Genomic DNA, 12,742 nt, shown 5'->3' with positions numbered 1-12,742 from the left:
TGGTGTGGCTATTCCAATGTTCTCTGTTAGGTTCGAGATGATCTTGGAGTTGGAGGTTCCTTGATCTAAAGTTACTTGTTGACTTGGCTGTCAAGTCAGTTTTCATCTAGTTCAGCTTTTGCCAGTCAATGATACATCAGTTCATGGGATGTGGTGGGATTGATATTCCTAAAGGTAATATAGCATCGTATGGTTGGCACAATGTGTTTAACAGCTCATAATATAGTTTTGTCCTCATCATAAAAATGTTTTACCTGTTACTCTCTTTGAATTTACAGCTCTCTCTCAGTATTTGCCTTGCATCCATTGTATTTGAGTGCAAGCACTTTCAACCAATCTTCAGAAATTAAGGTTGCCATGGACCTTCTTCATTTACAGTGGCATATTGGTGCTTTGATGTGTTTTCAGATGCAACCTCTGAAATTGTTTAGTTTGGGCTTTCAGTTATGTTGTACTTCTTCTTAATTCCTTTATAATTGCCATGCAGAAAGAAATTTTGAGTGAAAAAGATCGAAAGCTGACAGAAAGGCAAAATCTCTAATTATCAGCATTCAACTTGCTTTGTGTGTGATTTCTGAGTTTTCTTTTAGGCAACCATGTCTCTATATGTGATGTTAGTGGAGAAATCAACATGTCTCTAGTGTTTCTTATAGTAGCACTGCTTATCAATCTCTAACTTGGCTTTCTAGTTGTGTGAAATGCCTGTAAACTGGACTGGAGCACAGCCAAGCGATAAAGCCTTGGATTTTTCATAAAGAATTTTATATGTTCAGTAGATTTGAGTTTATGTGGCATTATTTTGAATGGAAAAATTGTTTTGAGTCTTTAATATGATGCATTTGATACTCGTCATTTGGTTTCAGAATATGGGTGTCAACGCATCAGAAAGGTCATTTGTTATTAACAATGAAAATACTGAAATTATTAAACACAATCCACTTCCCCAAGACAACACAAGTACATGGCCTGTTATTGGATGATACTGCCCTTTATTATGTGTGTCTACTACTGGTATTACTCTTGGGATTAATATTCTTAATTTTTGTTTTGATGTCCAATTTGAACTTCTCGAGAGAACTATAGATTCTGTTGGAGAGTTTTGAGAATATTGTGGCAATCCTCAAATGAATACCTTGTACAACAGGGCTCTTTTACTTTTCTCGAGGTGAAGTATTGGGCCATCTTCATGCATGTAGTCAAAGAACTGCAAATTGAAAGAAGAAGGTTTACTTTTAGAATTAATGTCACATGCCATTATCTTCCATTCATGAAAAACATTCAGAAGTATGAGAAGGGCACATAGGCCTGCAGCGATCAATGCATATCTCAAGTACTTTAAGTCCTCTACTAGATAAACTTTTATATAGTATAAGAAGCATTCCTAACGTGGACCAATTTCGCTTACTTGCCTTTCTTGGTAACAGGCTGTCTGAGTGTCTTATTATTGGCAAAACTACGGTAATTCCTGATTCCTTTGTTTCCTAGTTCTCATGTGGGATGTTTGTTTTACAGGATGTGCTGGATTATGAGGCTACAATGGTGCAAAATTATCAATTGCAAAAGAAAATTTTCAATCTGGAGAAGGATAAAAATACTTGATTCTGGTTCCTTCCTTCAATTCTGCGGAGAATACGAGGGTATATGAGTCTATGTTTTGACTTGCTTTTTGGCTATTTAGTTGCAGTATACTGTATAAATTGAAATCGCATTAGTGTTTGAAGCTACCTTTTCTTAATTTGAAGTCTAGACTGTCATGAGAAGATTGCATGTAGATTATCTTGTTAAGTAAACCACTTGACATGTGATTTTTTCGTGAACAGCATTGGTTGAGACACTTATACAGCTTTGCTTGCTTTTCTAAGAGACTTTGAGACATCAGACCAGCACACAATGGGGCTGCTTTTCAGTGTTCTAGAAAAGGTATTTCAATAAGCCTTATTTTAGAAAACAATCCAAAATCACTATGGAAAATACCTAATCTCACATACTGGATTCTTTTTAGGAGGTTACTATTTTGTAGAATTTTGTTGTGAATATCGGCAACTACATTTTTAATGATCATTTTATATCATTTCTTCTGATCACTCTGATACATTTTCATCAGCTCCAGAAGCTTGTTTCAAAAGACAGTCTGCATTTATGAAATTATATGTTTCCACTATTACATCTAATACCATGTCCATTTACAGGCAAACTAAAGTTCATTACTACTTTGGAATTTGCTTTTAAGAAGATCATTTCTTAGTTTTGCATTATGGCAAATAGAATTTTATGTTTATTTATTTATTTATTTATTCTAATGGTTGTGATTTGCTCACACTATCCAGCTGTCAGAGGCAGCAACTCTATGCAAGGAAGAAATCAGAGTAGTATTGAAGGGGATTTGCCAATAGGTGCTGATCGAATCGTGTGGATACGTGGTATACCCTAATTTGTTTCACATGAACACATCTACCGGTGCACCAGATTGTTTTGATAAGAATGGACAAAATTGGGGGTTCCCAAATATATAACTGGGAGGAGGTGTCAAAAGATAACAATGCATGGTGGCGAGCTCTGTTTTAACATAGGTTTATTCCTGATTATTTATTTGCTTTTCACTTTATGCTTTTCCATCATTTCATCTTTTCTTATGCACTAGCCTTTTCTCTACTTTTGCAGATGTCAAAATATTTCAGTGCTTACAGAATAGATCATATTTTGGGTTTCTTTAGAATCTGGGAACCTCTGGATCATACCTTACTGGTCTTGTAGGAAAATTCCGTCCTTCCAGTCTCATTAGTCAGGTAACATAAGTTAAACTAGAGTAAGCAGTATGCTAAATATTTGGTTGTAGATAACTAAGCAAAATAGTTTATCTAGTTAAAATAATATATAATTATTATTTTCCAAAAGAAAATGCTAATTATTATTTCTGATTCTGCAATTTTTACTGAAAGAAATACTGCATTTTAGGATGAGCCTGAGAAGGAGGGTATATGACTTTTAATCACTTGAGCTGTCCATATCCTGCAAAAGAATTTTGCAGGTTTCTGCTATATATATCTATCTCTTGGCTTAGCCGCAACATTTATCTTTTTGCCTTCTTTTTCTGCTATGACGGTTGTGTTAATAACCTTTTGTTTATTTCAGGAAAAATTTGGATCCCCTTTGTACTGTTATTGCTTCCACCTTCTTGAATGAATATCAAAAACTCTGCTATGAGGTACTCATCTGTTTTTGCATCTGTTTTTATCTAGCTCATTGTTCTCTAGTCCAGCGGGGAAATGAGGTAGCATAGAATTCTTGAGATAGGCATCCAAATCTTAGCCACGTTTCATATTGAGTAATTAATAGCCATTTCACTAATTGGTCTTTTTATTATAATGTCTGTAATTTCTAGGGAAGCATCATAAATCTGTTTCCTTGAAGCCAGTTAATAGAAGCAAATGTGACTGCAGTATGTTCATTGTTAATTTGAATGGCGTGATAAGACCAACGAATCACTAGTTGGCTTTATGATTATGCTCAATACCCACCTTGTTGAAGTCTTAAACTGATTAGCCAGCACTACAGGGATAAAATACCAATAAGCTCATAATTTAATGATCTTCATTGTGGACTGATCAAATGGATGTACATGCTTGTATGTATGAGCTTTTTCATGGTCCACAAGGTGGATTAATCTGATTCTTTTGTTTTTTTGCAATTCTCTTCAAACTTATCCTTTTTTAACAATCAGTTGATAAAAAAGAATCTATTTAATTCTAATGATCTTCAGGTAGCAATCAGTTGATGATTGTCTTTTAATTTGTCGAGACAATGAAGAGAATTTAATTTTTGTCAATAGCCCTCATTTTTCTTTTGTTCCTTCCCTTTCAGAATATTATTCTTATCAGAAATCTGAAGATGCTAAGAAATTTTATCCCTCGCTTTTAACTTGGAAGATACATCAAGTTTCAAAAGATTTATATGAACACAGGTGAATTTTATGAAATGCAATTCATTGCATTTTCACTTTGCCACACAGCAATAAGCTTGTCTTTACTCTTCATTTCTTACTGCAGTAAAAATGTTCCCAAAAGATTGTACTACGACTACTATTTCTGTCGGCAAGAAAAATCTTTTGATGTCAAAATGCATTGAAGACTTTTTCCTGTTCTCTTGAACTCATCAGATATGTTGGCTTTGAGGAGAAGATCTTGGACTCATTCTGCTTGCGTGCATCCCTGTATTCTCTATTCTTTTTACTCCTTTTTTCACAGTTATCATAGTCCACAAATTACTAAATTATATACATCATTATGTTCTGCTTTTCTAGGTCATGCAAGAGCTTTTGGGTTGATCGGCTTGCGTATTCAAAGAATGCCCAGTGAGCCTGATCTAGAGTTTGGTATTCCTTCTCAGTATAGCTATATGATGGTATATCTCATTACATACCACCGGATTGCTGTTTTTTTTTACAGCAATTAATTTATATGCATTTTTCATGACATGATCTTTGTTGGGAAAAGGTTATTGCAATTACTTTGCAATACCAAAGTCTTATATATATACATGTCATATGACTAGTTCTCAAATAATACCCTTGATGGTGAATGCAAAATACTTTTACATAATTTGATTGAATACTTACAATGGGGTTGTTAATTCGGTGCTTAGGTCTGTGCACCGTCATGTCATGATTGTTCCACCATGCGTGCTTGGTGGGAGGAAGACGAGGAGAGAAGATGGCGATACTATAAGAACGTCATCGGCTCCGATGAAGTACCACCCTCTCATTGTGACCCTGATATAGCACATTTCATTCTTCAGCAGCAGTTCAAAGCTCCATCAATGTGGGCAACAAAAGAGCTGTGTTTGATTATCGGAAACTCTACTGAGTCGATCAAATACAAATTTCAAACAAATTATTTTTCTTTAAAAGTCTATTACTTGATGTTGTTGTTCTAGAGGTGTTAGAAATAATGAAGTCAAACTTGGCTGCCTATCATTTTTTTTTTTTTTGACAAAATTGAATTCAATTAAAATGTGAGTTTTTAAATGATTAAAAGCAAGGTTTTAATTGATTAAATAATATATATTTAATTAAAAATTATTTATTAGGGGTTATAACTCGCTTTCCATAACTATAACTAGAGTTTTTAAAATTTTAATTGTATAATTGCCCTCTTTCTAGAGGTGGTTAGTCGTGTTTGATTATCGAAACTCTACTCGAGTCAATCAAATACAAAATTTCAAACAAATTATTTTTCTTTTAAAAAGTCTCATTACTTGATGTTGTTGTTTTTAATTGATTAAATAATATATATTTAATTAAAAATTATTTATTAGGGGTTATAACCATTTCCATAACTATAACTAGAGTTTTAAAATTTTAATTGTATAATTGCCTCTTTCTAGAGGTGGTTATAAAAACTGTAATTTAAAATTTTAATGATCGAGGTGGTTATAATCGTATGTGTGTTGTTAATTGCAGAGATGGTTATAACCGTCTTTAAAAACCTCTTCTTTAGTTATTTATTTATCCAACGGTTGTATCAAACCGGCTTTAAATTCTAGAGTCGGCTTAATACGAAATTCGTTATAAAGGCGGTTAAAATCGCCTCTATAGCTCATGAAAACCGCCTCTAAAGCTCTTTTTAAGTGTAGTGCATCTACAGAATAAGTCCAAAAACTTTTTCATGCTAGTTTAATTGTATTACTTTTTCAATTTTTAAGAATCTTTTATATTGTATGTAAGATATTCATTTTTAGGTTATGATGTTTAATTGATATAGAATGTGAACAGAATATGAAATATTCTGAAATATTTTTGATGGAGTAACATTTCTCGAATTTGTGGTGCATTGAACAAATGCCTGTTGACATTCTTTATGATTGGTTAATGTATTAATATTGTAAATGATATTGTTATTCAGCTCTTTCTAGTTCATTATTGTTGAGCGTATCTTAGTTTTCAGGGAATGAAAACCACCAATGATTTATAGAGCAAGACTCCATCATTTTAACAATTCGACATCAAGGTTCGCAAATAAGATGTATTTGATCCTCAATGCATGTCTGACAATTCATTGCAGCAACATGAAAGATGAAGAGTGCATTACTGAAGGATTAAACACTCAATTTGAAGGTGAGATCTGGTCATATTCTCCAATGAACTTCACAACCTCCAAGTTATGCCCATTTAATGTAGTTTGATGGGACATAATTGAGCCAATAAGCTGTTTTAAGTTATGTCAAGATTTCAAATTTTAATTTAGAGTTAATGATACTTTTGCAGATAAACAAAGAGTGTACCTTAAATAAACTCAGTGAATGAAGCCTTATTTATCAAACAACCAAGAGCAAATCTCTGTTATTCATCACTAGTGCCCTTTCTTTTTTGGTCTAAATTCTTTTCTTTTGCTATTAATGTGCATATAATATTGTCACTTACTTGACAGTGTATGCTCAGGCATGTTTTTCCTGATCACAGAGTTGCTAATGTGTAATGACACACATAATTAAGTAATAAGTGTTATGATTTCTTCACCATGATCACTTAGAAGATATATTCACAAAGTCTTTTGACATTGTCAAAATTTGCTCCAAGTATGCCCATAGTGCATTAAAGATGAGTGTTAAAATTAATGACTTTCCAAACTAGTGAACAAAACTCTAAATAGATTTGGAAAAAATTTCTAGAGCCTTAAACAAGAATGTCTATATGTTATATAATAATAATAATAATAATAATAATTTTTAAGCTCCTTGACTCATCTAGAAGAGTCAAATCCTTCAAAAGGCGAACTCGATCATGACGCCCTCGGGAGTAGTCGCATTTCAAAATCTTCGATGAGGGCTCGAGATGCAGGGACGATTGTCTTCCGCCGATCAGATTTTTACGCTTTTTATTTTCCTTTTCTATGTTTTGTTGTACACTTCTCCTTCACCTCTAGTGAGAGAATCTTATCCTCTCTATCGTTTTTCTTTATTCCTCGATAAATCGATTGGTTTATCAGCTTTTTAATATTATAATATTAGAATAGTTTCAATTAGAAAAATGTATAGAAAAATCTAGAAATTACTTTGTAAAAAATGAGAAGATATATGTTTGTTTTTTTCTTTGTGGGTGTGAGAAGGCTTGTTCCTCATTTTATCTTTTGTTTGTTGTTTTATTACGTTTTCTTCGTTATTACTCACTTCTAGTGGTTTCGTGCTTCTTATTGTTCTTACCCCGATGTTTTTGGCGTGGGGTTGACTATTGTTTCCTCTTTTAGTTAATTGAGATGGTTTATCACTCTTTTCAATATTTTGTAAAAAATCAAAAGATTGTATATAGAACCACGTACAACTACTATGAATACCCCATAAGTTTTCAACATTTAGAAATCTAATATTGAATGAAGAATCTTTTTGTCAAACTAGCCATAAAAATTGTATATATGTTTTAGGATTAAAATTGGCATATATATAACAGAGCATGATGTCCACAAATTATATTTATATTCAATATATATACATATAAGTGCGCAAATGGACCCAAATAAAGAAAACAATAATGATAAAGATCATTATGCTGATTACCAACTTTACTTTTGGTATAATTCTTTTTCTTTCCGTTCTTTTTTCTGTTGTTCCCAGTTGGCCATATTAAGCGCACTACATTAGTGGATATCTTTATTCCTCCTTTCTTTATATCAACTCTCTTGATATGCTTTGCTGCAAATGCAAGCAAGCATCTCTTTAGAACAGAATCACTATTGAGGAAGGTTATAAATATATAGATCATATTTAACTTTCTTCTCTTGATCACTACTGCTTGTCACCACTTGATCAAAACAAAAAAGAGAAGAGAGAAACAAATCAATGGCTGAGGCTGCAGTGGGTTTTCTAATCCAGAAACTTGGTGATCTATTAGTGCAAGAAGCCATCAATTTGCACGGAGTGAGAGACGAAGTGGAGTGGTTGGAACGAGAACTGCGGCGGATGCAGTGCTTCTATAAAAGATGCAGATGCAAAGAAGAGCCAGGAGATGATGAGGAGTGAAGAACTGGGTCAGTGACATGAGAGATATGGCTTTTGAAGTTGAGGACATCGTTGACACTTCTCATGTATTGCAAGCTGCGTAGACAACAGAGGCAGTCTGGTTGCACTTGGTTTCATCAAGAGGTATGTTTTTACCAACACCAATTTGATTACATGAAAATAAGCACTTATCATATATTTTTTTTAGGAATACTTCTATGAAAAACACCAATTTTATAGCTTTGAAAAAATTACTTATTTTTCTAAATTCAACACTTATATATATATATATATATATATATATATATATATATATATATATATATATATATAATTTGTGAAATTGTTTCTCAAAATTTATTAGATCAGTGTTTTTGAGAATAAGCGTTTTGCATACAGTTTCGAAATAGGATACTCAGGTCATTATTCTTGGATGAATATGTCTTCCTAGACTTGCGATATGGTACATGATGGCTCTATTCTCACTTTTTGATAAAAAGTAGATAAACCAGTGATTTATTGAATATTCTCACTTTCTTTTCTATATTCTCATGAGTTTCTTGCTCTTGGCACTCACATTTCTGTTGATTTGAGATATAAAACTTTTATCTATTTATATAATTACCAAGCATCTGACATTTTCCTTATTTATTAACAATTAGTGTACCAAAGCTTCTACATTCTTATCCAATTGCACCTGGGAATGTTGGAAAGATTCATGAACTAAACACTCACCCCATGTTAATAAATAGCTCTCTATTTGGAGAGGTTCTTCCCAAAAAGAAATAAAGCTGTGTATTTTTTTTATTTTACTGAAAGTTTTAAATTTGCATTTTTTTTAATCTAAGCTTAAATTAACTAAAATTAATTGAAAGTAAAGGATGAGTAAGATGAATTTCTCAAACTTCATAGTCTTTAAATTTCTCTAAATTATTTGATCAAATGAAATTCTCACATAGATGAAATTAAAAACTTGGAGCTTATCGGTATAAGAAATAACTATGATTTTTCTCCAGGTTTGCTTATAATTGATGAATTGGTGAGTAGACACAAGGTTCATGTGGATGTTGAAGGGATAAAAACTAAGTTGCAAGAGCTATCTCGAAGTAGAGAAGTATATGGCATTGAAACAATTGGGCACAACTAGTCGAGTCTAAAAAGCTCGAGCATGATTCCTATATTGCCCCAGCTGAGTGATGACATTGATATGGTTGGCTTTGATGATGAGAAGAAAAAGATTGTGCAAGAGTTAGTGGACATAAACAATACAAATCGGTCGAGTGATCTCTATAGTGGGTATGGGTGGTTTGGAAAGACCACACTTAGCTAAATCTGTTTATAATGATTTTGAAGTTTGAGAAGTTTTTGATATATTTGCATGGGTAATCATATCTCAACAATATACCATCCATGAGGTTTTGAAGAGAATCTCATCAAAAATTTTAGCAACTCCATCAGTCGACATAATCCGAAGACCTCTCGAGTTGCTATTTTTGAAAATTGAAGAAAGGCAAGTACTTGATTGTTCTTGATGATGTTTGGGAAAGAAGATGTATGGAATGAATTACTTAAAAGTCTTTTCCAAATGTTAATAAAGGAAAGTAGAGTTATTATTACTACCGCATCACAAATGTTGCTAAGATTGCTAATCCTACTACCAAATCACATGAATTGCGTTGCTTAGATGAAAAGGAGAGTGGGGAGTTGTTTCTTCGCAAGGTCTTCCCAAATCAAAATATTAAAACATGTTGCCCAACATATTTGGTTGATTATGCTCATCAACTTGTTCAAAGGTGTGGAGGTCTACCACTAGCACTAGTAGTTCTTGGAGGACTTGTCTCAAACGAAACCACAAACCCAAGATGCATGGCGAAAGTTGTTAGAGCAACAGATGAAAAGGGCAATTTGTGGAAAGATGGAGAAAGGTGTTTTAGAAATACTTGCATTGAGTTACAATGATTTTGCCAGTATTCTTGAAATCGTGTTTTCATTTTGGTTGCTTTCCAAAGAGGATGAGGAAATTCCACACAACTAATAATTGGGATTGTGGTCAGCAGGTTGTTTCTTACCAGCATGGTAAAAAGCATAGAAGAATTTGGATTTGATTGTTTGGAGGAGTTAGCACAACGATGTTTGATCCAAATTACCGTGCTAAAAAATCGTGATAGCATAAGTATTGCGAATCCATGATCTTCAGTGACGATGTGCATTTTAGAAGCCAAAGAGAACAAATTTCGAAATTTCCCAAAATGACACTCTGATTGTGCAGCCCGACGATCGATCATATTTAATGAGATTGAGACTCTAAACTATCCTAACTCAAAGTTACTGGGGGTCTATTCTATGGCAATAGTTATAACCTTCTGCCTTTTTAGAGCTCTCGAAAGGACAACTTTAGCAGATTTAAATTACTAAGAGTGCTTCTTTTGGCTAGTTCTGGATATATCAGAATTTCCTAGTGAAATTAAATCATTAATTCATTTAAGATATCTTAGCGTGTATAATGATGATTTGAAGGAAGTTCCATCATGGATTGGTCATCTCCGTAATCTCCAGACTTTTATTGTATCCTCTGATGAGTTAGAAAAGATATCAGATTCACTTTGGACAATTGGCAATCTCATTCATGTTGATCTACAAAATGCATCAAGGGTTCCTCCTCCAAATATGGGAAATAATGTACCAAAGAATTTGCAGACTTTAGAAGGGGTAAATGCTGGACCATGGATAGGGAATGCACTTCCAAAGCTCACAAACCTATGCGAATTGAGCATAGAAAAACTCTCTAATGATCATGCCGATGCCCTATCTTCATCACTCCAGAAATTGGGTCGTCTTGCCTCCTTTTCTATAGAGAATGATCCTGATGATGGAAATGAAATTCCTTTGGACAACATCATTACAACCTTTTCAATCAACTACTGCCTCAAGGAATTACATATCTCAGTGGAAGTTTGAACCGCAAACAACTTCCACACAATGATGTATTTCCTCAACAACTAGTGGATCTATTTCTTGGAATTTTCTAAATTGAGCAAGACCCAATGGCAACACTAGAGAAGCTGCCATGTCTCAAATATCTCGACTCTATTGATGATACATATAGAGGCAAACAGATGATGTGTTCGACAACAGGTTTCCCTCAATTGTTATCCTTGTTTATTGGGGCTCTTCACGAACTTGAGGAGTGGACAATAGAGGAGAACGCAATGTCATGCCTCAAGTCTTTGCAAATCTACGAATGTATTAGGTTGAAGATGATTCCAGAAGGACTGAAGAATTTGCCACTTGATCAATTGAATTTAACATCTATGTCTGAAGAATTTAAAACTAGGATGAAGGAGAATACGAGGAGAAGACTGGTACAAGATACAACATGTGCCCAACATCTACATTTTTTAATAATATTAAGTGAGTTCCTTTCTTTATTTAATTATTTGGTATAACTTTGATGATGTGTTATGTATGACCTTTCCATTTCATCTTAATTAGAATTAACTCTCTCTCATCTTTTGATATTTCAGACATCATGCAGCCGCACGAATGGATAATATGTTCAATTGTTAGTTGCCTTCAAAAGGTAAGTCTTAATGTTTTGTTAATTTTTATTTTACTATGTTTTTGTTATCAAAGGAATTATAAAAATATCAAAAAGCAAAAATACATACATGGATTATTTGTATAGGAGGCGGGGTCAGTGAGGGAGTGCTTTTTGGACTTCAAAGGAACTCCATATTAAGTCAGCAAGCAAGGGAGCATACATGAAGTTTCTTATATATGAACTCTACTTCAATAATTGATGTTTGTGTGGATGTCCTGATTTTATTTATGTAATTTTGTATGGGTTTGATATTTTGTGGTTATATGGCCACACATATATGTTTATATTTGTGATTTTATTTTGTAACGTAATTGGGTTTGATACTCTATCATTTTATATTTATTTAAGTGTGTGGCAATGCTTTCGGCTATTATTATTATGCCAATTTATAATTATTTGTTGGTGTGATTTATATAACGCAAGTATACGTTATCACAAACAAAGTAATATAATGATAAGAGAGTATCGTTCCACGAGGATTGTGTTTATTAATTACCAAAATTATTAACCCTAATTTTTACTTTACAAATGAGATTGAAGAGATTTAATTTAGAAAAATCTAATTCATGGATTAGATATATATATATATAAGGAGAAATCAATGTCAAGAGATTCTAGGGTTTCGAGTTCACCTAGACAAATTCTACCTAGATCATCTAGTTCAATTAATCAACATTTGTTTCTTATGTTGTCAATAAATTTTCTAAATTACATATTAATCTTTCTCAAGCATCAATAGCATATTCCACTAGATAAGTTAACTTCATCTCCGAGATAGCGTGAACCTATAGAACTCATTAAGCTCAGAAATTTATAATGATGTATACAACCCTCATAAATATCTCTATCTTATGATGATTGTATGATATTTCAACCAAGACCTCATTCAATTATCACCTCTCAGTCTCAAATCAAATTACTAATCATGCAATTGGTGATCAAGCAATCACAAGCATTAAACATAAATTAAAATATCCAACATAGTTTTGAAACAAACATCAATTGAATTAAACAAAGATGAGTCTAGGGTTTCATAGTCACAGCTACATCGTAGCCCTAGAAAAAGTATTTAGAACATAATAATTGCAAAGTTTGACATATGAATAAGGTTCATAATCAAATAAACAAAGAAAAACTAAAAACTAAAGCCTG

The 12,742-nt window shown here is 33.1% G+C and overlaps 1 pseudogene; it reads left to right on the top strand.

Annotated features, from left to right (window-relative positions):
• The window catches only part of LOC120255457, a 6,984-nt pseudogene extending 2,023 nt beyond the window's left edge, over window positions 1-4,961 (top strand).
• Window positions 4,962-12,742: the final 7,781 nt, after the last annotated feature.

The sequence above is a fragment of the Dioscorea cayenensis genome, chromosome 3, assembly GCF_009730915.1.
Source record: "Dioscorea cayenensis subsp. rotundata cultivar TDr96_F1 chromosome 3, TDr96_F1_v2_PseudoChromosome.rev07_lg8_w22 25.fasta, whole genome shotgun sequence".
Lineage (NCBI taxonomy): Eukaryota > Viridiplantae > Streptophyta > Magnoliopsida > Dioscoreales > Dioscoreaceae > Dioscorea > Dioscorea cayenensis.
Note: the sequence above shows the minus strand (reverse complement) of the source record. Positions and strands in the feature narration are given on the sequence as shown.